The sequence below is a fragment of the Podarcis erhardii genome (assembly GCF_964252035.2).
Source record: "Podarcis erhardii genome assembly, chromosome: 5".
Lineage (NCBI taxonomy): Eukaryota > Metazoa > Chordata > Lepidosauria > Squamata > Lacertidae > Podarcis > Podarcis erhardii.
This window is the reverse complement of record NC_138509.1, coordinates 49,650,188-49,675,649: the sequence shown is the minus strand read 5'-3', so window position 1 is coordinate 49,675,649 and position 25,462 is coordinate 49,650,188. Positions and strand designations below refer to the sequence as shown.

At 41.1% G+C, this 25,462-nt stretch overlaps 1 long non-coding RNA gene across 3 annotated transcripts in view; it reads right to left on the bottom strand.

Annotated features, from left to right (window-relative positions):
- Positions 1–2,842: 2,842 nt before the first annotated feature.
- Positions 2,843–25,462, bottom strand: part of LOC309342865 — a 49,662-nt gene continuing 27,042 nt past the window's right edge. For 2 of the 3 annotated variants that reach the window (XR_014157022.1, XR_014157023.1), the window contains 2 exons: positions 5,236–5,408; positions 2,843–3,569 (listed from right to left, as the gene is read on the bottom strand). This is a non-coding gene — a long non-coding RNA (uncharacterized lncRNA). Of the gene's footprint in view, positions 3,570–5,235; positions 5,409–9,438; positions 9,886–22,957; positions 23,020–25,462 lie in introns of those variants that run through there. The other variant, XR_014157024.1, reaches the window with a different exon arrangement.

The window sequence follows — 25,462 nt, the reverse complement described above, 5'->3', positions numbered from 1 at the left end:
CCTGGTCTCGGATTCTGCCAGTCATTTCCGTCAATTCCATGTAGTCCATCAACCTGGTGATCTTCTGTCCGAGGCTCTTAACTCTTTTCCAAGTCCCTTCTGCAGGTCTTCTTCATATTTATACATGCAGTTTACTTTGTCTTCTGCTGATCTTGTTCTTAATTTCCTTCCTTTGATACTGAAGAGTAGATCTCGGGGAAGCTCTGACCTAGCAATGTTTTTATTCCTTCTTGACAGGTCAGCCAAATCTCCGTAGTTAAAACTAAAATCCAAAAGATATTTCAGGACGTGTTTCAAAATCCCTCCAAATCTGAAGGTCCCCACAACTCCAATCTCCTCCTGACCCAGGTCCAGGTCCCAAAGGTCAGTAAGTCCCTGCATGAGGTGATCTGTCCAACTTTCCTTCTCCAGTCCAAGCAGGGCTCCAATCCTCAAAATCTGACTTTCTCTAAATTCAATCGCAGAAGGCAACAACTTATAGTCATCAAATTGCCTCTGCAAGGCTGGGGCTCTCTCCCTCTCCACTTGTATTACTTTAGGTTCAATGACAACAACTTTCTCCCTCGCCTTCTCCACAGTTTGCCATGTCAAAGTAGGTTCCTGTATCGATTCCTGAATAATTTCTGTATAGATGTTCGCTTTTTGTCCCAAATTAGTCACTTTTTGTCCCAAATTATCAATTTTAATAGTCATCACATCCGTCTTCTTGTGGAGCTGTTCCAATGAATCACTTATCTTACATAGTGCAATCACTAAGGCTTCTTCTGTCGACATTCTTAACCGATCCAAGGTCAATCCCTGGTTCTCACGTTTTTTATCTTGCAGCTGGAGAATCCCCCTGCTCAACTCTTGTAACAGTTTCAAAGGCTCCCTCTAGAGGGAAACAATTTCTATTTGTATCAATCCTTTTAAGCACAGTTCAAGCAATAAAATTAGTTTCAATTTTCAGTTACTTTTACTCCTTTTTAAACGCAGAAGAAGACAATGGAAGCAATGTATTTCTCTTATTTAACTAGCTGTCAACAAACATTTTATTCACAGTCAATGAACTTTCCCAAAATGTCAGTCTTACTAGCAGCCCGTTTCCAGGTTCAGAGCGGTGGTAATTTAACTTTCTTCACTCTCTTCACTCTCTGGGGGTTTAATGATTTTAGCCGATGGAAGTTTAATCCTTTACAGATGACTTTCCAAGACTTTAGCTTACAAGCTCTTTGCTTCAATCTATTTACAAAAGGGGAAGGCGGACTTCCTGTTTGAAACCTCCCCGTTTCGGTGCCAAATTAAGACGTTTAAAAATCCAATTTTCCGTTCTACTCACGGGTAGTTGTTTAAGATCAAATTGTCCACAGGAAAAAGTCAGCGCTCTCTGACAACAGCAATGCGGCTTCACTCCGTGAAAGAAGCAGTCAATTCGAAGCACCGCGCCACTCACCCCACATCGCTCTGGATCCCCGAAACCGGGTCTCCCCGCGAGTAGGGGAGGCGCAAAAGGTGCCAGCCGAATCCCACGTTCACAGGCTTCTCCCGCCTGTGATTTTTAGTGGGTCTCCGCCTTTGCCGTGGCGGCCAGACCCTAATTTCCACGGGGCTAATTCCTCCCGATCAGAGGAATTCCGCCATTGCCGGAGGCACCAACCCGGAAGTCTCCGTGACTGGAAGTTTCTAATCTCCGCGTCAAGGAAGGAGAAAGGAGAAAGGGGAACTAGGAAGGAATGTGTGAACCCAAGGTTCAAGCCTGATTATGGTCATAATGCTAACATTTAGCAGATAAACCATGGTTTAATTCCGTGTTATGTCTGAGTAGCCCCAAAGACTAGTTCATGTCATTCTTCTCCCAGAAGTTTTATTGTTTAAGTTAACCTGTGGACTGCCCATTTCTTATTTCCAGGCAGACTGTGGCAGAATGTAATAGTTAGATGTTATAACTCATATCACATGACACATACTTTCCATTGCTTTCTTCTTCTCTAGTGGCAGAATAAAGATACAAAGGCTAGCAGTAAAAAATACAACCAACTGAGGCTAGCAGCACAGAATACAACTGGCAGATATTATCAGTGATCTCCTCTCCCCAGCCCCACTGGGCCTGGAGCATTCGTGAGTGTGGCACAGAGCAGAAGAGTTAGCCAGTAGGAAAGCAGGTCAAGGGAGAATTGGGGGACATCTGCCTGCTAATGATTAGCAGCAATCACCCAAATCTCTGGATGGTTACTAAATGCTGTCCTGTAGCAACACTAATCATTCTTGTGGCTTAGATCCTTAAGGGTTTAAAGTCCTAAGACTCATTAGGGTAAATAGACAAAGGTTGGACCTGCCACAATATACTGCACCATGAAGTGCTTCCTATTCAGGATTCTAGATACTCCACTCCATTATATTCCCTGTCCCACTTGACTTTGAGTTTCCCCTGCCTCCCCAACAGTCAGCTAGCATTCCATGGCCACAAAGAATGCTCAGTCTCAACTGGATTACATTGAGGAGGAAATGGGGTAGAGCCCTCACAGCTTTAAGTTTTTTACTAAAAATTTTAACATAGTATTTCTGCAAGCAAACTTGGAAATTCCTCTGAGTCAGCCAATACCTCCTTATTTTATTCAGGTGATGCCATATTTGGATGCATAAGCCATAAAACTACTGAGAATTGATATTGCTATGGTGAGTGTACCTCATGGGATTCTATCACCCGCTTCTGTTAACATAAGATTTGTTGTGGTCTTCAGACAGCCTCCTTGATCCAGCAATGGAGCCTATCATCTGATTGCTGGATTGGAGTGGGAAACCAGAGTCACACAAGGAGACCAAGCATGTGTCCCACCGCTGTATGGGCTGATCTCTGGGTGGGGCAGGATAGAGACCTGTACTATGTATCTACAGCAGTATTATAATACTGTTAACAGTCATGGCTTCCTCCAAAGAATCCTGGGGACTGTAGTTCTTTAAAGGTGCTGAGAGGTTTTAGGAGACCTCCTACTCCCCACACAGAGCTACAATTTCCACAGTGGTTTAACAATCGATCCCTCTTCTCAGGGAATTTTAGGAACTGTAGCTCTGTGAGGGGGAATAGGGATCTCCTAACAACTCTCAGCACCCTTAACAAACTACCTTCCACATAATTTGGGGGGGGGGGAGAAGCTCTGACTGCTTAAAGTGGTATGATACTGCTTTAAATGTGTAGTGCAGATGGGGTCAATATAAGCATGCTTTGCAATGTGATCCCCTCTAGAGGTCTTAATTTAATGTTTCATCATTCCATTTCCAATTTGCCAGGAATGAAATATGTAGAAGATTTTAATTTATTAGCTCTATGTTTTACAGTTTCTTTTAAAAAATATTATTTAACAGACAATATGCTTTTTATTGTGATTATTTACCATAGCAGCACACAGCTACCAGAATAATGTCACCTTCTGCGGTATTTTGAATCAATTTACAATATGTGCAAAAATTTAATCAATAAGTACAATTAATATTGCAAATAAATGTCAAAATGATATACTTACTGCTGGATAAACGAGCACCATTTCATGAGTAAATGTTCTTTGTGGCATCAGTTCAACCCCCACTTTCATCTACAGTAAGCAGATTAAATGGAATAAAAAACGATGTGCCAGTTTTTAAAGGTACAAATGGCACAAATTTCAAATTATTGATTGCTGACTATGCTTACAAGACATCAAACAGTGCTTTCTTTTCGGGCAGCTGTAATAGCTCACTTCAATGTAGACAAGATCTATTAAATAAAAGTTGAAAATTTGGTGACTCCTGACAAGTCAATGTCCTTTTTAAATAACCCTTATTCTGATTTTTTTATGGGTCAAAAAGGAAAGCTAATTAAGACAGCAATTCTATGCTATCTACCTGGGAGCAAGCCCCATTGAGCTCTGTGGCACTTACTTCCAAGAAAGAGTATGTACTGATAGTCTAATTTATGAGGCATATATTATGTTAGGGAGTAATCTTGAACATAGTTATGAGGCTTAAATCCCATTGACTCCCATGTGATTTAAACAGTGTGTGCAGCACTTGGAACTGTAGGTTTGTGACTGAAAATACCATACTTTCTTTACAGTGTAATAATATACTGTAAAAGCCCTTTTAAGAAGCAAGATATCACACCATTTTATTCTCAGAACTCTAACCACTGGACAATACACCACTTAAATTCTCAACTATACACACTAATACTTAAGAATTCATTTCAGTTGGCAATCATCATAAGCAAATTTTGCACACCCAGGCAAGAAAATGGGTAATAGATTTGATAAAAGAATCTTGAGCATGTAAACCGAAACCACCTCAGGGTTTTGTTGTTATTTTTTTGCGGTGATAAAAGGGTCTAATTCTTTCATGTCTGTCTGGAAATATCTGTCAAAATGTTTTCATAATCAAAATTCAGCATGCAGCACATCCATTTTTATACTATGAAAGCCCCAAACAAACCTGTTAGCCATCTGAATGCAGACGCTGATGATCCAATTGGCAGAGAATTAAATCCTGCTCCTCCTTTAGAGATAGTTTTTGAAACACCAAAGTAAGCAAAACAGTCAGTAACTCCAAATCTCTGCTTTGTGGCTTGTGATCAAAGTATTAAAATAATGGACATATTATTCTGACTCGATTACTGACAAAATATCGTTCTAGAGCAATGACTTTTTTAAAAAAAGAGAAAGGAAATTTCAAATTGAACACAAAAGATTTCCAGTTATTTTCTATAAACTACAACTCTCAGTATTTGAATTCAGCTTCAACAAATACAGGCTTCCTTTAATTTCTTTTTTCTCATTGATCCAAGCGAATAACAACTCTCGTTTTTCAGAAAATAATCTAAAACTCAAAGAATTAGAGAATATGACAGAAAGAAAACAGAACAGAGACTGAAAGTGCTTCCAAACTGGTGCTTAATGTGGGATCGGTGTGCCTCATGCATGCAAGTTTCTTGCATGGCCAAAACAACATTGTTGGCATTTAAATGTCACCTAGTATCCTTCCCCTGTATTTAATCAGAATTTACCCTATTGGGGAGCAATCCAATACATCTTAAAATATTATTAGTACAAAACAAAACCTTATTGTCAATGACTATTTTACGATATCTCAGTGATTCGTTTGTACATTAAGGTCCCATTTGGAAGCACTCGGAATAACTGGACTCCAAATCTCAAGCTGACACAAGGAAAAACATATGTTTGCCATTTTCAGAAGTCTGCAGACTCTATAAAACGTAGGCCAGATTACCTGCTTCCATTTTCCTGATTCCTGTGTTGTTTCCCCCGTGATGAATTAGATGTTCCTCAGTGCAGGGACTTCTCCTCTATACTTTTTGAAGTGTCATGCAGGTAGCTGGAGTTGTATGAACAAACAAGCCCAGGAAACACATATAGCCAGAGAAGCTGCAGAACATTGGAGAACTGTTTAATGGAAAGAAACAGACACTGAGAGCAACACAGCCACACATGTTGACTACAGTACTTTGAAATTATATGGTAAGCACAACCCTGCACCCACCAAAATTGTAAACAAACACCCTGTGATTGAGGCAGAAAAACAGGTACCTCTTTCGAGGGAAAGCACAGCACTTATCTCTCTCTACTGGTCATTTTTTCTACTCCAAATTAGCTGCTGTTCTCCTGCAAGAGGTCCAAAATGCATGTGTGCAGAAAGAGGATAGAAACAGTTTTTTCTCCCTCTCTCATAATACTGGAACCTGGGGCCATCAACTGAAGCTGAATGTTGGAAGGTTCAAGACAGACAAAAGAAAGTGCTTCTTCACAGAGTACATAGTTAAACTACATAATTTGCTCCCACAAGATGCAGTGAGGGCCATCAGTTTGGATGGCTTTAGAAAAATTCATGGAGGAGAAGGCTATCAGTGAATAGCAGCTACAACGGCTATGTTCTACGGCAGGAGGCAGTACAATGGTACCTCGGGTTACAGGCGCTTCAGGTTACAGACTCAGCTAACCCAGAAATAGTACCTCGGGTTAAGAACTTTACCTCAGGGTGAGAACAGAAATTGTGTGGCAGCAGCAGTGAGAAGCCTCAAAGTGGTACCTCAGGTTAAGAACAGTCTCAGGTTAAGAACAGACCTCCGGAACGTATTAAGTTCTTAACCAGAGGTACCACTGTATACCTCTGAATTCCAGTTTCTCAGAATCATAACTGGGAACAATGCTGTGGTAACTAAGGTCCTTTGTTAGACTTCCTATAGGTATCTGGTTGGCTACTGTGAGAACAGAATGTTGGACCAGGCGGCCTTTGGATCCAGCTGAACTTTTTAATTTTCTTATAGTTAAATGCTACTTGCCAGGTGCTCCTCCACTTCCTGAATCAGCTTCTGTTTTAAAAGAAAAACTTTTTGGGCAATGTGGCATTATATGTAGTGGGAAGGAATAGCAAAAAAAGACCATTTGGGCTGGCCACACACATTTTCAATATCCTTTTACAAGAAATCTCAAACTGTTTTTGTTTTTTAAAAAGCTGTTTCTCTTTCCAAAGCCTCATGTCCTCCTCTTAACTCCTTGACAATCTCATTCTCAACACATGAAAAGAAGCCAGGACTTTTGCAAAATCGAGGATGACTCACAGCAAGAGACACTTGAAAGGATAACTGGAAATAACTTAATAGGAGGAATTCAGTTCTTCCCTTCTGTTCCTTCCAAGCTACTGCTTGCAAGCAAGTCTCCCCAGTTTTACTAAAACATCCTGGGTTGTTTCACTCATCAGTTTGCTCTTTGAGTCCCTTGTCTTCAAAGAAACCTACTCCACTTCTATCCTCTTGCAAGGTTTCTTCAACTACCACAGTTCACTGGGTTCTTCCAAAAATGTGAATTGTTCAGATTCCATCGAAGCACAACTGGTTGCTATGCTGCAGCATCCTATGCATATTTACTCAGAAGTATGTCCCACTGTATAGGGACGCGGGTGGCGCTGTGGTGTAAACCACTGAGCCTTGGGCTTGCCGATCGGAAGGTCAGCGGTTTGAATCCCTGCGACAGGGTGAGCTCCTGTTGCTCGGTCCCAGCTCCTGCCAACCTAGCAATTCGAAAGCACGTCAAAGTGCAAGTATATAAATAGAAGAAGAAGAGTTTGGATTTGATATCCCGCTTTATCACTACCCGAAGGAGTCTCAAAGCGGTTAACATTCTCCTTTCCCTTTCTCCTCCACAACAAACACTCTGTGAGGTGAGTGGGGCTGAGAGACTTCAGAGAAGAGTGACTAGCCCAAGGTCACCCAGCAACTGCATGTGGAGGAGCGGAGACGCGAACCCGGTTCCCCAGATTACGAATCTACCTCTCTTAACCACTGTACCGCTCCAGTGGGAACATAAACGGCATTTCCGTGCGCTGCTCTGGTTTCGCCAGAAGCGGCTTAGTCATGCTGGCCATGTGACCTGGAAAAACTGTCTGCGGACAAACGTCAGCTCCCTCAGCAGTAAAGAAGCGAAATGAGCGCCACAACCCCAGAGTCGTTTGCGACTGGACTTAACTGTCAGGGATCCTTTACCTTTACCTTTTTATGTCCCACTGTGTCCAGTGGAATTTACTCGCATGTAAGTTTGCACAAGATTGCTCTCATAGGCTCAGATTCTAAGATAAGTGAACAGAAGGCACCTGCCTGAATCCCCGAAAAGCCTCTCCAGAGGATTGTGGCCATTCTGAATAATAATGGGGTGGGAGTACAGTGGGAGAGGAGAATCAGCCAAAATTAGGAGAATCTCTGCCTGATATTGGTTGATTTCCCCTCCCCTATTAGCTCCTTTCTCCCACTCCATATTTTTCAGGGGGGTCCCCATCGCCCTCTGGAGAGGCCAGTGATTGCAGTGGGAAGGATGGGACACTTTCCTTCTGTGATTTCCTTCTATACAGTCATCTTAGAATCCATGGCATATTCTGGAACTGAAGGTGGATTATTCAAGCACACCCACTTAGAGATAACACTTCCAATCTCAGACTGCCCCTGAGAAACAAGAGAGGCAACTGGAAGAAAAGGGAGTGGCAGCAAAGAACAACAAACACAAACCCATTGTTATTCTACTGCCCAGATGCTTGCTCAGTTTGAGAGAAAAAAATGGTGGAGTTAAAAAAGCAAAGCTAACCATACTTTAATTAAAAATATATATTCAAACTAATGAGCTTTTGGACTCAAATTGATTTCTTGCAAGGGATTAACACACAAATTAATTTGAAAGGGAAAAGCGTGCCAAAACCTTGGAAGGCAAGTCAGTCTGTTGAATGCTAAATAGGTACTCTGAGCCTGATACATACATACCTATATCACTAAAACGTATTTATTATTTGACATGGATGGACAAATTCATTACTGATATAATTGCTGTGTTTGGTGCTAAGTAACTTAGGGATCTAGGATACACACACACACACACACACACACACACACCCTATATTCATAAAATTGTACGGCTGTCTTTGCACAGCTGCTGTTGGAGGATTTGTGCTGCTGCATCACAATCCTGGATTTGCATGAAGTCCGGGTGGGAGAGGGGATGGAGGGCACAGGAAAGTGGCAGTATTAAATAACAGCAGAGGTTTGAACAAAGTGAGGCTGGAGGGGTAAAACAACCAAACTTAGCTCTTTAAATTCATGCAAGTGCTGTGTACAATGTTTATCCTGGTTGAAGTTTTGGACCTTCCAGGGGGAACTGTAGATATAACACCAGAGTAAATACCGGTAATCAAGTTTGCTAACAAAGTATCCCAGTTCCCCTTCTGTTAGTCTCTCCACCGATCAGTGCAATTATCTCTGCTATTTATATAAGAGTCAAGAGTTCCATACAATTGTATTTATATATGCAAGCCAACTGTCAACAACTGCCTTTTGAAAACTGCACAACTCTAGTGACATCTAATAGGGCAAGAACAATATTTGTATCATCATCATTGTTAATCTCACCATAACACTCCATATTTTTTACTTGAGGGTTGCCAAGTTTGGAGACAGATGACATATCCTGTATGAATGATTGTGTTCTCTTCATGTAACATTTATATTACTGCATAAAGACAGTGCTAAAGAAATCAGCCACAGGTGAGATCTGACACAATTTCTGAATCTACCGTATTGCCCCAAATATAAGACACACCTGCAAATAAGCCACGTCTTTAAAATTCAAGGCTTATTTGTGGGTGCAGCCCGCCTCCCAGCACTATGGCACTCCAGGCACTACCTCCCCAAACTGGCACCGGGGGAGACTTGGGAGTGCTGGGCAGGCTGCACACCATTGCCCTGTGCTCCTGGGCTGCTTCCTTGGGGGGGTGGGGCATGGTAAGGTCGCGAATATAAGCCACACTTTAACTTTTCACAGCCTGAATTTGGAAAAAAGTGTGGCTTAAATTCGGGTCAATATGGTATTTAATTTCTCAGAATGAAATTTCAAGAAACGATAATCGGTATGTTTTTCATAATTTATTTTACTATGTAATGTATGTGGGAAAATACTCCTTGGGCCCGGCCCTAAAGAAGCTCATAGCAATAAATTTGCACTTCAGGAAGGAGCTCAGCTTCGGGGACTGCTAGAGGTATGACATATTACTAATGAAATGTGTTCGGTATTGTTATAATTTGCCCTCTTGATGCAAGGGTGGCCAGAAGGTAGATCAGTATCTACTGGTAGATCTTGGGGTGATTTGAAGTAGATCAACAAGGATTTCCAACTCCCAGTTTTTTTAAACAATCCCAACAATTACAACACTCCCACCCTACCCCAAAATTATACTGCTGATATGAAGAAAGTATTGGGGGGGGGGGGACGACGACCCGGAGTGGATTGTTATGCAGAAGTTCCATTCTGGTACTTAAAACAGAAATTCCTGGGCTCAGATTCTTTAAATTCGAAGTGAACCTCTTTTGCACTGACATCTGGTTGACTGAAATATGCCCACCCAAAAGAATCAAAAACAAAAACTATTTTTAAAAAAATTCTACAAAAATTCAACTTATCTACCTACTCGAGTGAGGAAGTCCTCATTATGTAGAAGGGAATATCCCACAGCCGCCAGTGGTGATGTGGGACTGTACATGGTTTCATATATGAAGCTTTTCTTTTGTTATTTATGTTATCATCTGATTGTTATTGTTTGACAGAATGTGGGAGACATTTTTAAATTTACATGAGCATTTCTGGACAATGTAAGTTTAACGTTTTCATTCTCAAGTGACTCAGCGAGCTGCTTTAATCTTTGTGAAGATGCCATACATGGAGACAGCCTCATGAGTTGCAGTGATCCGTTAGACTAGATGGTCCATGAGGAGGCGGAAGCTTTCTTGTATTATAGCATTTTCCAGGGCTTTTTATGTCCAAGAGTTTTGTCCCTCTCACAATTTTTGTCATTTCTCAACAACAAAATTATGGTGCCCTCCTTTCAGTGTAATTCCACCACAAAAGGAGCAATCCAGAACACTTTTGACTTAGGCTCTGGCTCCAGCCAATATAGGCACCAATATAGATTGCCCCTGTCAGGCAAAAAGGCTGGCCAATCCCATTATAGAGTTTAAAACTTGGGTTTTCATATGATCAGCTTGCTTTAGCAGTGTATTCATGCTATTTCAAAACCTCTTGCATTATGGATACATGTGGTGTTGCACAATTTGGCATTTGTAAACGGATGACATCTGTTTCCTTTCTGCTGCATATGTGTTAGAGGAAATGGGATCACACACGCAATATTATCCAGTATTTCAAGTCCTGTGGAGCTACTAATAACTACTCAATCAACCATTCCTGAGGACAGGAATGTGGCCAATGCAACACAGTTTTTCTCAAAAAGGGACCCTGGGAGGATCTGGGAAATTACATGGCTGTTAGGTTAACATCTGTTCTTGGGAAACTTGTGGAAAGCATTGTTAAAGATGGAATTGTCAGGCATAATGAAGAACAAGCCCTGATTACTCTGAAAGATAGGAAGAAATGGCAGGATGAAGGATTCAAGAGACTATATGCTGCGAGGTGAGGAGAAGGTGGATGTAGCCTTGGGGAAATGGCCTTGCAGGCCACAAATGGGCCCCGACAAGGCCTAATTGGGTCTGTGCGCCAGGGATTCCCCATGCCTGCTTTACTGTAATATTTATGGTTAATGCAATTTTTAATTATGATTAGCGGCAGGTCTACACCACACATTTAACGCATGTCCAAATCACATTTAAAGCACATGACGCCCCCCAAAGAATCCTGGGGACTATAGTTTGTGAAGGATGCTGGAGACTGCAGCTCTGTCAGGAGAAAACTACAATTCCCAGCAAAGGCACCAACTATGCAGGGCCCTGGGTGCCCGGGCACCCACAAATTTTTTATGAAGGGGCCCAGACCTCAAAGGTTCTATTTGGCGGCATGCGCACATTCCCACCGCATGCGTGATGTCAGCACGCTGCAGGGTGTGCCAACGTCATGTCAGCATGCGCACACACCATGGTGATGTCAGCAAGCCCCGGGCACCCACTGTCATGGGGGCAAGGCAGCACATCTGATACCCAGGATTCTTTGGGATATGTCATGTGCTTTAAATGTTCATTGGAAGTGCTTTAAATGAGATGGATCTTTCATTTATTCATTCATGTGTTAGTTCAGTGCATGTTCGGATTCTACTTTACCTATGTTTCTGTTTGTTTACTTTTCCAGTTGTGAATTGTTTAGGAGGCGTATTCGTTGATTTACTTTATGGCTTTATATCTGTTGTATTTTCTTTTTTTGAAAAAAAGTAGTCTTGCTAAAACAGAACCAGCTTGGCTTCTACAAGGGTAAGTCCTACCTCACTAACCTTTTAGAATTCTTTGCAGAGCATCAACAAGCATATGATAGCTCTAATCCAGTCTACATTGTGTACTTAGACTTTCCAAAAGCTTTCGATAAAATCCCTCGACACAGACTCCTGAATAAACTTTGCAGTTATCAGATAAGAAGAAAGGTTCCATTATGGATCAGTAACTAAAGCAGCATTTCTCAAAGAGTATTCTAGGAAAAGAATTGGTGGTTACAGATGACGGGAAGCCTAGGAGCCTTTTAATTTTTCCACCCTCAGACAAGAGAGGTGCCATCTCTCACATCCACCATGAAGCTCTACTTCCTTCTGAACAGAGCCTCAGGGTAGGTCAGGTATAGCACATTAAACCTATAATTCCCCAACAGCCAAGTAGGAGATGCATTCCCATATAATAAACAACAGTTCCTATCAAAGCTGAATCCAAATAAACAGAGTCCATTTTTGTCACAGTCCCCCTGTTCTGCAACGTAGTCTAAGGAGTTCTGTGAAGAAGAAAAAATTGTAATGATGGACAGGCGCACACAATTTGTTGTCTCCATTGAGCTGCAGCCATGGAGATTAAATGTGCTACTCAAGGAGTGGTCCTGGGAATACCTTCTTCCCTGACTGCACTTCCTATGGATTACAGTAAATCAGTAGCAGCCAGCAGAAGAGTGCAGGCGGGGTGGCATTGCTTACGCAGCTTCCAACGCGTAGGTGCTGCTGGTGGCCTGGAGGACCTCTGTACCAAGATTTCCCACTACATAAGAATTGACTGTCAAACATACTATTTGTCTCTTCACCATCCCAAAATCCAAGATGCCTTTCCTTTTATAGGGTGAAGTAATTTCCACAGAATGCCAGCTCACGTATGCCATTGTGGAATAATAGTGGAGATCAGGTTTGTGGGTGTTACGTGAAGGTGCCTTTGTTCTTTAATAAAAGGACACCATTCCTTTTATTCTTTGTAATACCCTGAACGACTTGACAATATCAATGAAAAACAACACTAACCTCAATTTTAAATATCCAGTTATGGAAATGTCTAAGAACTGCCTTCTTTTATCAAAAACAAGAGGGAGAGGGAGATGTAATTAGATGGGTAATGTAGCTATTATCAGATAAAGAAAATCATTCATACAGATGTATGGCAAAAGCCAATATAAATACATATACATTTTAAACTTTAATCACATAGTGCCATCTTCTACATTACTGTATTTAAAGAGAAGGTCACACACAGGTAATTTTTATGTACAGAAATCTGAATGAGAATGTGTTATGATTGGACAAGAAAACAACATTTGTTGTTCATTACAATTTTGTTTCCTTTTCCTATTCCTCCTCCCTACCAAAACAAAGTATTTCCAGTGAGATAAAACAAGATTTATTTCTGTGTGTCTCACATAAGTAAGAACAGCCAATCAAATGGACTCAAATAGCCATAGTGAGAGTGCTTATTCTGATAAATAATACTTGGTTTGTTTTTATCTGTGATGTTTTTCTCAAAACTGATGCTTCACCTATGCATAGAGCGTGATGATGTGTGCCAACAGAGACCTGTACTTGAAATAAACCGCTGAAATTCAGACATGAAGACACAGTCACCCACGCGTGTATTTAAGAATCAAAGATTGAGGTCCTGTTATTAGCCGCAGCAATGCCAACAATGGGAGGCCAGGAAAGCACCACTACCCCACCACTGGTAGTCACTAATAGCTGGACCTGGAGGTCATTATAGCTCACAAAGTGATAAATGCATAAAGAAATAATCCTGTTCATTCATTTTTGGATTAAAAAAAATATGATGGTCATAGCCAACCTAATGCTTTTTTCTCTATGTTATAATTGAATATCTAATTTTATAACAATTCTAACTAACATGTAATTAAACATGTGATATGGTGATGAGCCTTCTTTTTTTTTACTATTTGAAAAGAACTATAGTAATGTATGAACTTACAAATGATTTTTTTAAGACCCTTGTGCTGAACAGATTTGAAAGGCTTGCCTTCTGGACACATTTCTAGAAGGGATTCAAATGTCAAATTGAATTAAAGCACAAGGAGAAGACTTTAAAGATGGGTGTGCTTTCCAAAGCTCTTGATTCAGAATTTACACAAATTCTTCTGAAAAAGATATGGAAGAGCTCTGGTGATTTTTTCTCGTCAAACTGAGGGCTTGAAAAAATGACCCCTTTCTCAGAGGTAGCATGATGCTCATTCTACCTGCATGTAGCTAAAGAGCTGGAAAGCAGTACTGCTCCATTACGTACCACAGGGGGAAACTGGTGGGTTGAGAAAGTCAACCATTCTTCTCTGTCTCAAATTTTGATCCAGCTGGGACTTATAAAGAGCAGCTCTCCTTTGAGTCAGGTTTTAATGAACCCCCAATATATATTTTTTGTAGCCTGGCTCAGGGAAACCTCTCTATTAGATTGCAATCCACAAACTGGTTAGGCCAGAATCCAGTAGCACTAAATCATCTTTTGTCATCCATGGCTCCTGACCCAGTCCTCTTCAATGGCTTCACTTTCCTCTTGGCTCCCTGCCCTACAGTCCCCTTGCATTGAAACTTACACCATTTGTGGATTGGGATGCCTGTCTTCTCCAGAGAAAATATTGCTTTTTTTGGGAGTTGACCTGGTCTGAACCCATAAACCATACATTTCAGCTACATTCAATGCCCAGATGTATTTAGTTCCTGTTCTCATCCACCATGACTGCCAATGAATAGTCCAATTTTTCTTCTTTCCATGCTGTGCAAATGAGGTAATGGAGCATTCTTCAGTCAAGATCTACTGTCACAAAAGAGGTCATGCTTCCAGTATCAATAGTTCAATTCAGCAAAAGGAAATTACAATAGTCAGACACATATTTCAGGATATTCAGCAAAAACCCCCAAAGAAGTGTCACATTGCATTCATTGCTATCTCAGAATATTTGTTTCTTGTTCAAAATAAAACAGAAATTAGTATTGAAACCAAAAGGCATTAAAACATTGTTCTTGAGTTATGTTCGGGGCAGTCCCACCAACAGAATGCTGAAGCCATGTTGATGCCGTATGTACATACCAAAGCCTTATGATAACTATATTCCAGATTCTAAATATGAATTGAATTGGTTTGATGGCTAGTCCAGAAACCACCAAGATGAAATGCTAAAAGCATCACTAGGAAGCACAGCAAGGCATTTTCTTTTGCTTTGTTAGATTGCAGGTACAGAGTGCGCTGATTTCATCGGGTCTGCAGTGTGCTGGGGAAATTTAACCATTTCCCAGTGATGATCCCCCTTCCTCTGTCATCGGCCCTAGAAAAGAGCTGTGATTTTTGTTGGAATTGTAGCTGGGGAGGGAATAATTAAACCTCTGCTCCTGTGCACTGTGGTCTCATTGAAAATTCCTCTGCCTGCTAGTGGTGCATCTAGTGGTGCCCTCATTTTCATCTGAAAAAGGACCAGGATTATATGGGGGGGGGGTTTAAGGTTGATTCATATGAAGTAAGAAGAAAATACAAGGGCAAGAGAGTGTGAGATCTATTTTCGGTTGGCAGTCTTACACTCCTGGGCCATCCTCACCCAGGTGGGGTTTTGAATTTGTATGATTTCTGGTGACCTTCTCATTCAATCCAAAAGATAAGTGGAGTGCTGTCCAAGGATTTCTAGGGGGGCCCTTCCAAAAATAGGTCACAAACACAATTTGTGCTTATTGTTGTCATTCTCAGTATCTTGGTTTACTAGCAGCTGGGAGTGTGTCATTTTAAATGTAATGCTAGATGGGGATTTTGAATTTTGCCCCCCGTTCCTAAAAATGTGCATTTAGGTGACTTGGACTTCATAGCTTTGTGAGGCGTGTGGGAGTTCTTTGGAAAGTAATGTGTATTATTTCACTTCAGAATGTGGCAAGGCAGGCCTCCTGCTCTTGGGAGACCCCCGGTCATACCACCTTATATATCTGCCTACTCCTTCACCCTTGACACCTTTTAGATGGTAATGTACAGTATATTCCTTTGTTTACTTTAAAACATTGGTAAGGCAGTCCTGATGTGTTGGGGGGCGTCCTGTTCATCCTGTTCAATGGAACCTTGAACATCTGCCCCAAAATCCTGCCTTGACAGCACCACTGCTCATTTGGGTGGACACAAGGGGGAGGGAGAGACAGGGAAGGAAGAACTGTGATATTCCAGACACTGTGCAATCATCTCTCTGTCTCCATCCAGGACCCACACAGGCCTTCAGAGGCAGGAGGAAACAAGCAGTTGGTGGATCTGGTTCTAAATATTGCCAAGGCAATAGCCCTGGTTTGGGTTCTGTGAGATCAGACATCTAGACAGCACTGGTGACTACAATGGTTTCTTATCTCTCCTTGGGATTGCAGAGACTTTATTCACAAGTCCCCAGCAGATCTGGCAGTCTGGGGGGACCACCACACCTCACAGACAGCAGGACAACAAATGTACCACCTGGAGGCTTTAAGGGCCAGCCTTATTGTTTTAAAGTGGGGAACATATTTCAGAACAGGCCACCCACCGGGCATCTTGCTTTTCTTTCCTCACCCTTGGAGTGGTCTTGTACATAGTCAGAACCCCATTTAATGGGACTCCGTAGCAGTGTTGTTAATTTGGCGTAAAGGCACACCCAAAAGGGAAGGCTATTGGGCAGCTCCAAATAATAGCCTCTGATTTTGCTGCTCCACCTAAACCTGCCGCCTAAGGCATTTGCCCCCTTTTGTCACCCCTGCAACCACTTCCCCGCCGATCCACACTGCTGTGCATATTCATCCTAATGAGTGTAGACTGCAGGGTAAAAACTGCACCCTGCAAAAATGACAAGTAGAGTTCTCTCACATACAAAACTTACTGATTTCAGGTGTACAAGCCCTTGTACAGACAAAATACATGGTACTTAAGGGTGGGGGTGGGACGCGGGTGGCGCTGTGGGTTAAACCACAGAGCCTAGGACTTGCTGATCAGAAGGTCGGCAGTTTGAATCCCCGCAACAGGGTGAGCTCCCGTTGCTCGGTCCCTGCTCCTGCCAACCTAGCAGTTCGAAAGCACGCCAAAGTGCAAGTAGATAAATAGGTACCGCTCCGGCGGGAAGGTAAACGGCATTTCCGTGCGCTGCTCTGGTTCGCCAGAAGCAGCTTAGTCATGCTGGCCACATGACCCGGAAGCTGTACGCCAGCTCCCTCAGCCAATAAAGCAAGATGAGCGCCGCAACCCCAGAGTCGATCACAACTGGACCTAATGGTCAGGGGTCCCTTTACCTTTACCTAAGGGTGGGGCTGGCAGGTGCAATCCCAACAGCCTTCTTTCCATGCACTCACTTCAAGCTGTGTGAAAAGGGCTGATACCCAAAGTAGTAGGTGGAAAACAAAATCGGGCAACATATTAGAAAGGTGCATTGTTAATTTAAACAAAGGAGAAGCTGCAAAATATTTCAGACACACACAGTGCTCGTTTCTCACACACGCATACACAGTAGGGTTGCCACCTTTTAACCTGGCCGATTATGGCACAGCCCAGCTATTCAATGCATAAACAGGGCAAAACGAGTCAAATATTAAGGGGCTTATTGTGAACATACTGTAGTTATATTCGTGGGTGTCTATTCATTTTTAGCACAGTTGCCAAACAGTAATAAAACAGGTGTTAGTGTGATTACGAACAAACACAATAGACAGAAAACTCAAGGGTTTTCAAAAATCCTCACTTTTATAATAACCTACAGAGGAAGAGAGCCAATGTATTTTCCCACAGATGGAATTATATAAAATCCTGGATGCAAGACAGAAATTGAGATATCACAATACAAAGAGCTGCTTCCCTTAACAAAAAACATCTGCTGAAAAGTTGTTTACCTGCTAGAGAAATGCTAAGGACTCTAATTCATTCTGAAGCAAAACTAAAATGGTAGGTGCACTTCCCAGTGATTTTCAGAGACATTCATCAAGTTATTCAAGTGTTAAATGTTTTGAAATCATATAGATTTTTTTAAATGTCAAAAAGTATCAGTTTACTACTTAACAAAGTCATTCCATTTCCCTTAATCTTGAAACACTGAACAGCCTCTTAATATGGAAAAGCACAATGAGACAAGTTCTTCACTGACATTTCACATCAATCACTTGAATTGCAATGGACATAAATTTCCATATAATCTGACACAATTATTACAAAGCCATATCACAGCTTCTAGAAGTATAAATACAATTTTCCATTTTAGCCAAGCTGAATAAAATATTCACTTGCAACAATACATTATTTTGTACCTTGTTTGTTGTGCTATTTTTAAAAATCTGGTGCTCTGATAGTAAATACACTAGGCTGGTTCAGATGTAATGCTAAGCCATAGTTTAGGCAAAGCATAATTTAATTCTACAAGAATGAAGCGAGGGGGCCCTAAGATCACACACTCCACTGCCTGCTGCCCAAGCATGGACGTTAGGAGTTTAGAAGCTTTCATCTCTATTTAAATCAAACACAGTTCTATATATCATCTGAATTTGGACAAACTGTGCTCATTTATAACTATGGTTTGCTGAAACAAGCTTTACCACAGTTTAGAGCTCAGCCATAATGCTAAACTGTTGCTAATCTAAAATGGTATTGCAAGTTTCTGATCTCTCTTCATGGTCACAGCAGAGGAGGTAAGGGAATGGGGAAATACACAAGTACTGTGACTCATCCTAATAATGTTATGCACGGTTTAATATTACCTGTGAGCCCTTCAATTTACTTAGAAATAAGTACCAGTAATTTCCATGGTGATTAATTCCAAAAAGGGAGTGATCCTAAATACACCTGAGAGTGCTGTGACAATTAAATGAAGCATGGGTCTAAAACCCTTCCATGTGTGGCTGGGGGACGTTTCTGCAAGGGGAGTTGAAGGAGGAAGTGATGGCCAAAAGGAAGGAGTAAAAGCGCTCTCCTCACCCACAAATTTCCTCACAAGCTTGCCTTCTTGGCCTCATTTGCAAAGAGAAGAAATAAGGTAGAGACAGAGCATGTTGTTCTGTCATGAAGTTGTGAAATTCAGCACATTCACCTAGACCAGGGGTAGCAAAGATGGTGTCTTCCAAATAATTTGGACTCCCATAATCTCTTACCATTGGCCATTCTGGCTGGACCTGATAGTAGTCAAAACATCTGGAGGACACCACGTTAGCTAACCCTGACCTAGCTCTTCCTTCTATTGAAATTATTCTGCTTTACTTTTAAGTAAATAAAGTAAAAATAGGGATGTAAGGATGCCTTTTAATCGCTAATACCTTTTAAAAAAACTTATGAAAAATGGTTAATACAGCATGAAATATAGGAAGCTTTTTTAAAAATCCAAATGATAGTTTTCCAGAAATGAAGAGTAATAGAAAGCAATAATTTAAATTAAAGATGAAAATTATTGGTTGCCAATCACTACCTTGTTCATGTCATAAAGAAATGAGACTCTTCTGTACTAGGAAATGAAAAAACACTTAATTTTTGGACACTTGTAGTATCAGTGAGGATGTTATTAACAAAGAGACTAGTGACTTTAAAAAAAGATTTACTTCTTGTGGGAAGCACCCTTAGATTTAAAGGAATTGGAATCCACTAGCTTATAGTAAAGTGGATATAGCTCAGTTGTAATTGTCTGAGTTCAGCAGTTTCTGGGAAGCTAAAAAATGCAATTTAAAGTAATTCATTTCCAGTCCAAAGGAACAAGTTGATTCAGTGGCATGTTGTAGTACAAACAAATTTACTAACAAAGGACTAAGTTGTGGTTTCAGCCAATCAAATTCATTGGCAATGCACCATTGATTCTGGGAGTAGCAGGATACTGCAGTACATCGAATTAATCTGTTTCTGAAATTGCCCATAACAAACTCCCAATAAACCAAGTTTAGAACTGTCCAATCCAGACATCACTGATGACAGGGACCTGGTTCACATGTAACGCTAAGTCAAACTATGGCTTAGTGTGGATGAGAATGCATGCTAATGCACAGTGAGCAAAGCACAGCCACTTTGCTTCTCCCCCATTCCTGCTGCCATGCTACTAGGAGCTAAGTCATGGTTTGGTTTAGTGTTTAATCTGAACACTGAACAATGAACACTGAAGCTGGCTTAATCCAAATAAACCATGGCCGGCATTCAAGTTTTGTTCTTTGGGGAAGACAAACCACAAGCAAAGATTCAAAAGTAACTTGAAGCCTATCCACAGTTAAGTTCCAGTTGTTGTTGTTGTTTAGTCGTGTCCGACCATTCGTGACCCCATGGACCAGAGCACGCCAGGCACTCCTGTCTTCCACTGCCTCCTGCAGTTTGGTCAAACTCATGCTGGTAGCTTTGAGAACACTATCCAACCATCTCATCCTCTGTCGTCCCCTTCTCCTTGTGCCCTCAATCTTTCCCAACATCAGGGTCTTCTCCAGGAAGTCTTCTCTTCTCATGAGGTGGCCAAAGTATTGGAGCCTCAGCTTCACGATCTGCCCTTCCAGTGAGCACTCAGGGCTAATTTCCTTAAGAATGGATAGGTTTGATCTTCTTGCAGTCCATGGGACTCTCAAGTCTCCTCCAGCACCATAATTCAAAAGCATCAATTCTTCAGTGATCAGCCTTCTTTATGGTCCAGCTCTCACTTCCATACATCACTACTGGGAAAACCATAGCTTTAACTATACGGACCTTTGTTGGCAAGGTGATGTCTCTGCTTTTTAAGATGCTGTCTAGGTTTGTCATTGCTTTTCTCCCAAGAAGTAGGCGTCTTTTAATTTCGTGGCTGCTGTCACCATCTGCAGTGATCATGGAGCCCAAGAAAGTAAAATCTCTCACTGCCTCCATTTCTTTCCCTTCTATTTGCCAGGAGGTGATGGGACCAGTGGCCATGATCTTTGTTTTTTTGATGTTGAGCTTCAAACCATATTTTGCACTCTCCTCTTTCACCCTCATTAAAAGATTCTTTAATTCCTCCTCACTTTCTGCCATCAATGTTGTGTCATCTGCATATCTGAGGTAGCAGGACAAAAATGGGAGAGGAACAAAGCACCTTTGATTTTTCTCTGTGTGCACCACTCATTTCTCACTTTCTCATACACTCTAAGGCTAAAGCCTTAGATTTATTTGGCATTATGTGTAGATAAAGCCACTCCCTTCCTTTTTAAAATTTATCCATATTTTGGTCCTTTCTGTGTTTGGCTGTGTACTTTTCAAATGTGCCAAGTGTTTAGGATATCTTTGACACACATGGGCCTTCTTCTAAAGATAACACTATGCAGCAGTGGGCAGTTGTTCAGATGCTACTGTTCTTACATATTGGCAAGCTGCAGATTTCTAGAGCAGCTATCCATGGTTGGCTGAGCAGTTTTCAAGGATGGCTGATAATGTCTGAATGGAAGCTCTGACCCCCTTGTTGTTCTTGGCACACGCCTGTCTCGGGAGACAATGGAACAATGCCCTTTCGCGGGTAAAGGCAAACCATTGGAAAGTTACAACACCTGTTGTGGCTGTAGAGACTGATATGGGACAGATAGGCTTTATTACAGGTGGGGCAGATGACAGCATCCAGTTTTGCTACTACTACAAGTGCACCATGGCATCTCTTCTCTCTGTGCTCCTTCCAGCAGTCATTCCTCCTCTCGTCACTGCTGTGGATACACAACCTGACGGTCTGTCTCCAGGTACTGCAATCGTCTGCAAGGGATTCCCATATGGCAGGGTTAATGTTGCCAGCCTTCATGTTACGTTTGCAGACATCTTTGTAACACAGAGTTGGTGTGCCAACAGACCTAGCGCCTGAGACCAGCTCTCCATAAAGCATGTCCTTGGGGATCCTGCCATCTTCCAAGCCAGCACGGTCATCTCTAAGACAGAAGTGCGAACATGCTGGGAATATGGGCTTGGGAGAGTGCATCTTTGTTTGAGACTCTGTCCTGCCATGTGATGCCCAAAATCTTCCTGACACAGCACACTGATGCATTGCTCCTGTCATGTGTAAGTTGCCCATGACTCACTTCCATAAAGAAGCATGCTCAACACACAAGCCTGGTAAACCTTCATCTTTGTATTAAATGTTAGCATTTTGCTGAGGTGAGCCATTTCCTAATACAAAGATGAAGGTTTACCAGGCTTATGTTTTTTTAGAAGTTTTTTTATTCAAAATTAAAACAAAACATATTATCCAAAAACATATCATCCTTGTTTTTCCCCTATTTTTCCTCCCTCCCACACAACCCCTACCCCCACCCCCGACTTCCCTCAGTTCCAGTCTTTGGTTTCTTTGAGACTGCTGTTTTCTGCATGTTACAAAGTTGTATAGATCCTCAAACTATTTAGCTGATTATTATCAATAAAAAGTTTGTGAATGTTTATTCAAAACCTGCCAAGGAGTCCAGTTCAGGCTTATGTGTTGAGCATGTCCAACTCAATGTCAATGGAGAGGTTGCTGGTTATGATGGAATCCAGGTTGACAAAATCGTCTACCAACTCAAGCACATGGTCACCAATGCTGGTGTGTGGAGTGACAACGACATCCTGACCCAGGATGTTGGTCTTTGTTAGGCTGATGATGAGGCCAAACTCATAGATGAAATAAAATAAATGCTGGAACTATCAGACACTGGGCATGCAATAAATCCTCTACAGGGATCGCTCATACAATTCTAGTACTGAGTACATAAGCCTAGTCCTAAAGCAATATACACACTCTGCAAATATTTATGAATCCATTTCAGTTTAGAAATCTGTTTTGGCAGGTACACTGGATCTGAGTAGGAGTTCCACAAAACAGAAATATGGGAAAAGAGGCATTTGCTCCAGTGAACAAAGGGGGGAAATGGCATTTATTTATTAGACTGGATTGGTAAAAAGGCCCAATGCATAAGTTTTAAGTAATAACATTTGCAAGAATTATATAACAAGACTAGGTGATGTGAAAGAATATGAAAGGAAGCAAAGGTTACTGTAATAATATTACGATACTTAGCATTTCTGAGAGATATGCATTATCTTCTCAAACATTAAGATTTAAGGGCTTGTTTGCATTAGAACTTGGCGCTATGAGTATCAAACATTGCCCTTGAAATAATCCATTACTATCCTAGTAATAATCTACACATTGACCTACTTTAATTGTTTATCTGAAAACAGGATGTTACACAACATAAGCTTACATTGGCTGACTGCAAAAGTAAATTATGAGTTCTAAAGTACATTAGGAAAAAACATGACCTGATTACAGCTCTTTGATTCAGATTCAGATGTAGATGGTAGCATGGAGGTACTTTTGCAACCTACAAGATAAAACTGAATCATTCTTTGGGCAAGGCAAATGTTTACAAAAATCTTACTGTTTATTTTTAAGATGTACAATAAAATTGTCATTAACAGCCTGAGCTATGCTGTTTTCCAAACTATTTGGCCACTAATTTGCAACCCTTTATGTATATTTTTCATTATATATATAGAGAGAGAGAGAGAGAAATATTCCTGAACTAAAAACAAAGATATACATAACATAAAACTGTAGATATATATGGAGTCATGAATCAGGAGATCCCTGGTTCAAATGTAGTCTACCTTTCTACAAGCAGCACATTTTTAACACTGCTTGCACATATTTCCTCTTTGTGTCTAAAAGTTCATTTTGTAGTTTTGGTAGCCACTGAAGAAGTGAAGTACATAGGACTTTCAAATGTTATACTATAGGTCCCATCACACTGGACTATGCTGTCTGGGGTTGATGAGGATTGGAGCCAAACAATATTTGGAGGCGCTTAGGTTCCCCATCCATGAGACAGATGCTGCTCAACACAGGCAGTATTTGTGTGAAGTGACTCCCCACATGGCTTAATCAGTTTCTTGCATGCCAGAAAGTTACCTCCTCTGAAAATAGAGTGACTAGCTGCTGTAGTTGAAACTGTGTGAACCACAGTACAGGGGACATATGGGGCTCTATTCAGCTAAGGTCTAAGTAGAGGGAGGAATTCAATGATGCACTACGCAAAGCACAAGCATTTCAGTTTGTCAGATGAAACAATCCTTCCTCTCCTCCCGCTGCATGCTATTCTAGGGGTTCTCTGGACCACCCCCTCCCCAGAGCCATTTTTGGGGTGAGCAGAGGGAAAGTAGAAGAGGTAATCCTTGTACAGGGCATCTGCTGACTGGTTCATTAGACATCTGAAGGCAGCCCTGTACAGGGAAGTTTCTGATGTTTGATGTTTTACTGTGTTTGATGCTTTGTTGGAAGTCGCCCAGAGTGGCCCAGTCAGATGGGCGGCATATTATTATTATTATTATTATTATTATTATTATTATTATTATTCCCACTGAAAAGAATGTCATTTAGTTATGTCTATTAACTTGAATGGGTCTACTCTGAGTAGGATCTACATTGAATACAAACCATTGCTTCCAACACACAAGGGATCCATGTGGTGCTTCATTCTGACAGCAATCGTGCTGTGAAAATAATGTCTAAAGCAGTCCACAGATATTTAACTTTCTTCTTTTACTGACAATCTGTTCCTGTGTCTACCAAGCCCAGCAGGAGCAACTTTTTCACAGCTTGATCAAGGCACCAGCTGATCCCTTAGCAATATCATCTTCAAAATGTTGGAAAATGTCTCCTCCATCTTGAGCCAGGCGTACCATTATGCTCTCTCCTAATTTTACACCAATCTTTTTCAAGTATATCAAGACATCCTAAAGCTCCATTTTTGCCTATATTCTTCATTTGACCTTTAAGGGTGAAAAGCTTCACTGCTGTTTTTTTTTTTTAAAAAAATATAGTTTCCTACAAGTTCACCTTCAAAACCCTTTCCCTTACCTTGCTTGTTCTACTACATTTAAAAAAGAAAAAGAAGAGAAAGCTTTGCTTCCGAGTAAGATAGGCAGATAGGTAGCAGGTGAAAAAAAAAGACAAAAGTGCTCTCCACCATGAATTAATCCCATGTTCATATTCATATCATATTCATATCATGTTCATAAATTGAAGCACTATTCTAACTAGTGTTTTCACTCAATTAAAATTGATCATATAATTTATGCAGCACAAACCTATGTCTATTCACAAATAAGTTCCATTTTGTTCTATGCCATTCACTCTGAATTAAATGTGTAAAGAATTGCTGCCTTACAGGGCAACTCTATACAAGTGCATTGAAAAGCAAATCCCATTGATCTCAATGGAGCTAACTTCTGAGCAAGTGGTCACTCCCATCCTTACAGTACAATCCCATATACAGTATGCCTGTTTCTAGGTAAGTGGATGTAGGGCTGCAGTCTTATCAGCCGACTACTCAGTTTTATTTGGATATGAGCAAAACAGACAATCGGAAGCAAATAATAAACTAAAACCGTACTTTTTCAGATAATATATGCTGTGCATAAGATAGGACGCGTATTCCACGATAGTGCTTGCCATCTACCGTTTCTATCAGTAATTATTTAAAAAGTACTTCTTTTTTTAACTACAACCTGGTATTTTGTTGTATCTCACCGATAGGCTTTATTGTGATTTAAATTTAAGTAAGCCACCTTGAGATGAGCGGAAGCCTCAGAAAGAAAAAAGGTTAAGACACTTTGCAAATGCACTACACACCTAACCTCGCAAATAAGAATGTAAATTGAGCAGGGAGAATTGCTGACTGTACCACTTCAAAGCAGCAGCTGTAAGGCTATGTTTCTGAATACTCCCCCGTCATAAAAAATAATTCCTGGATGTAAATAAATTAA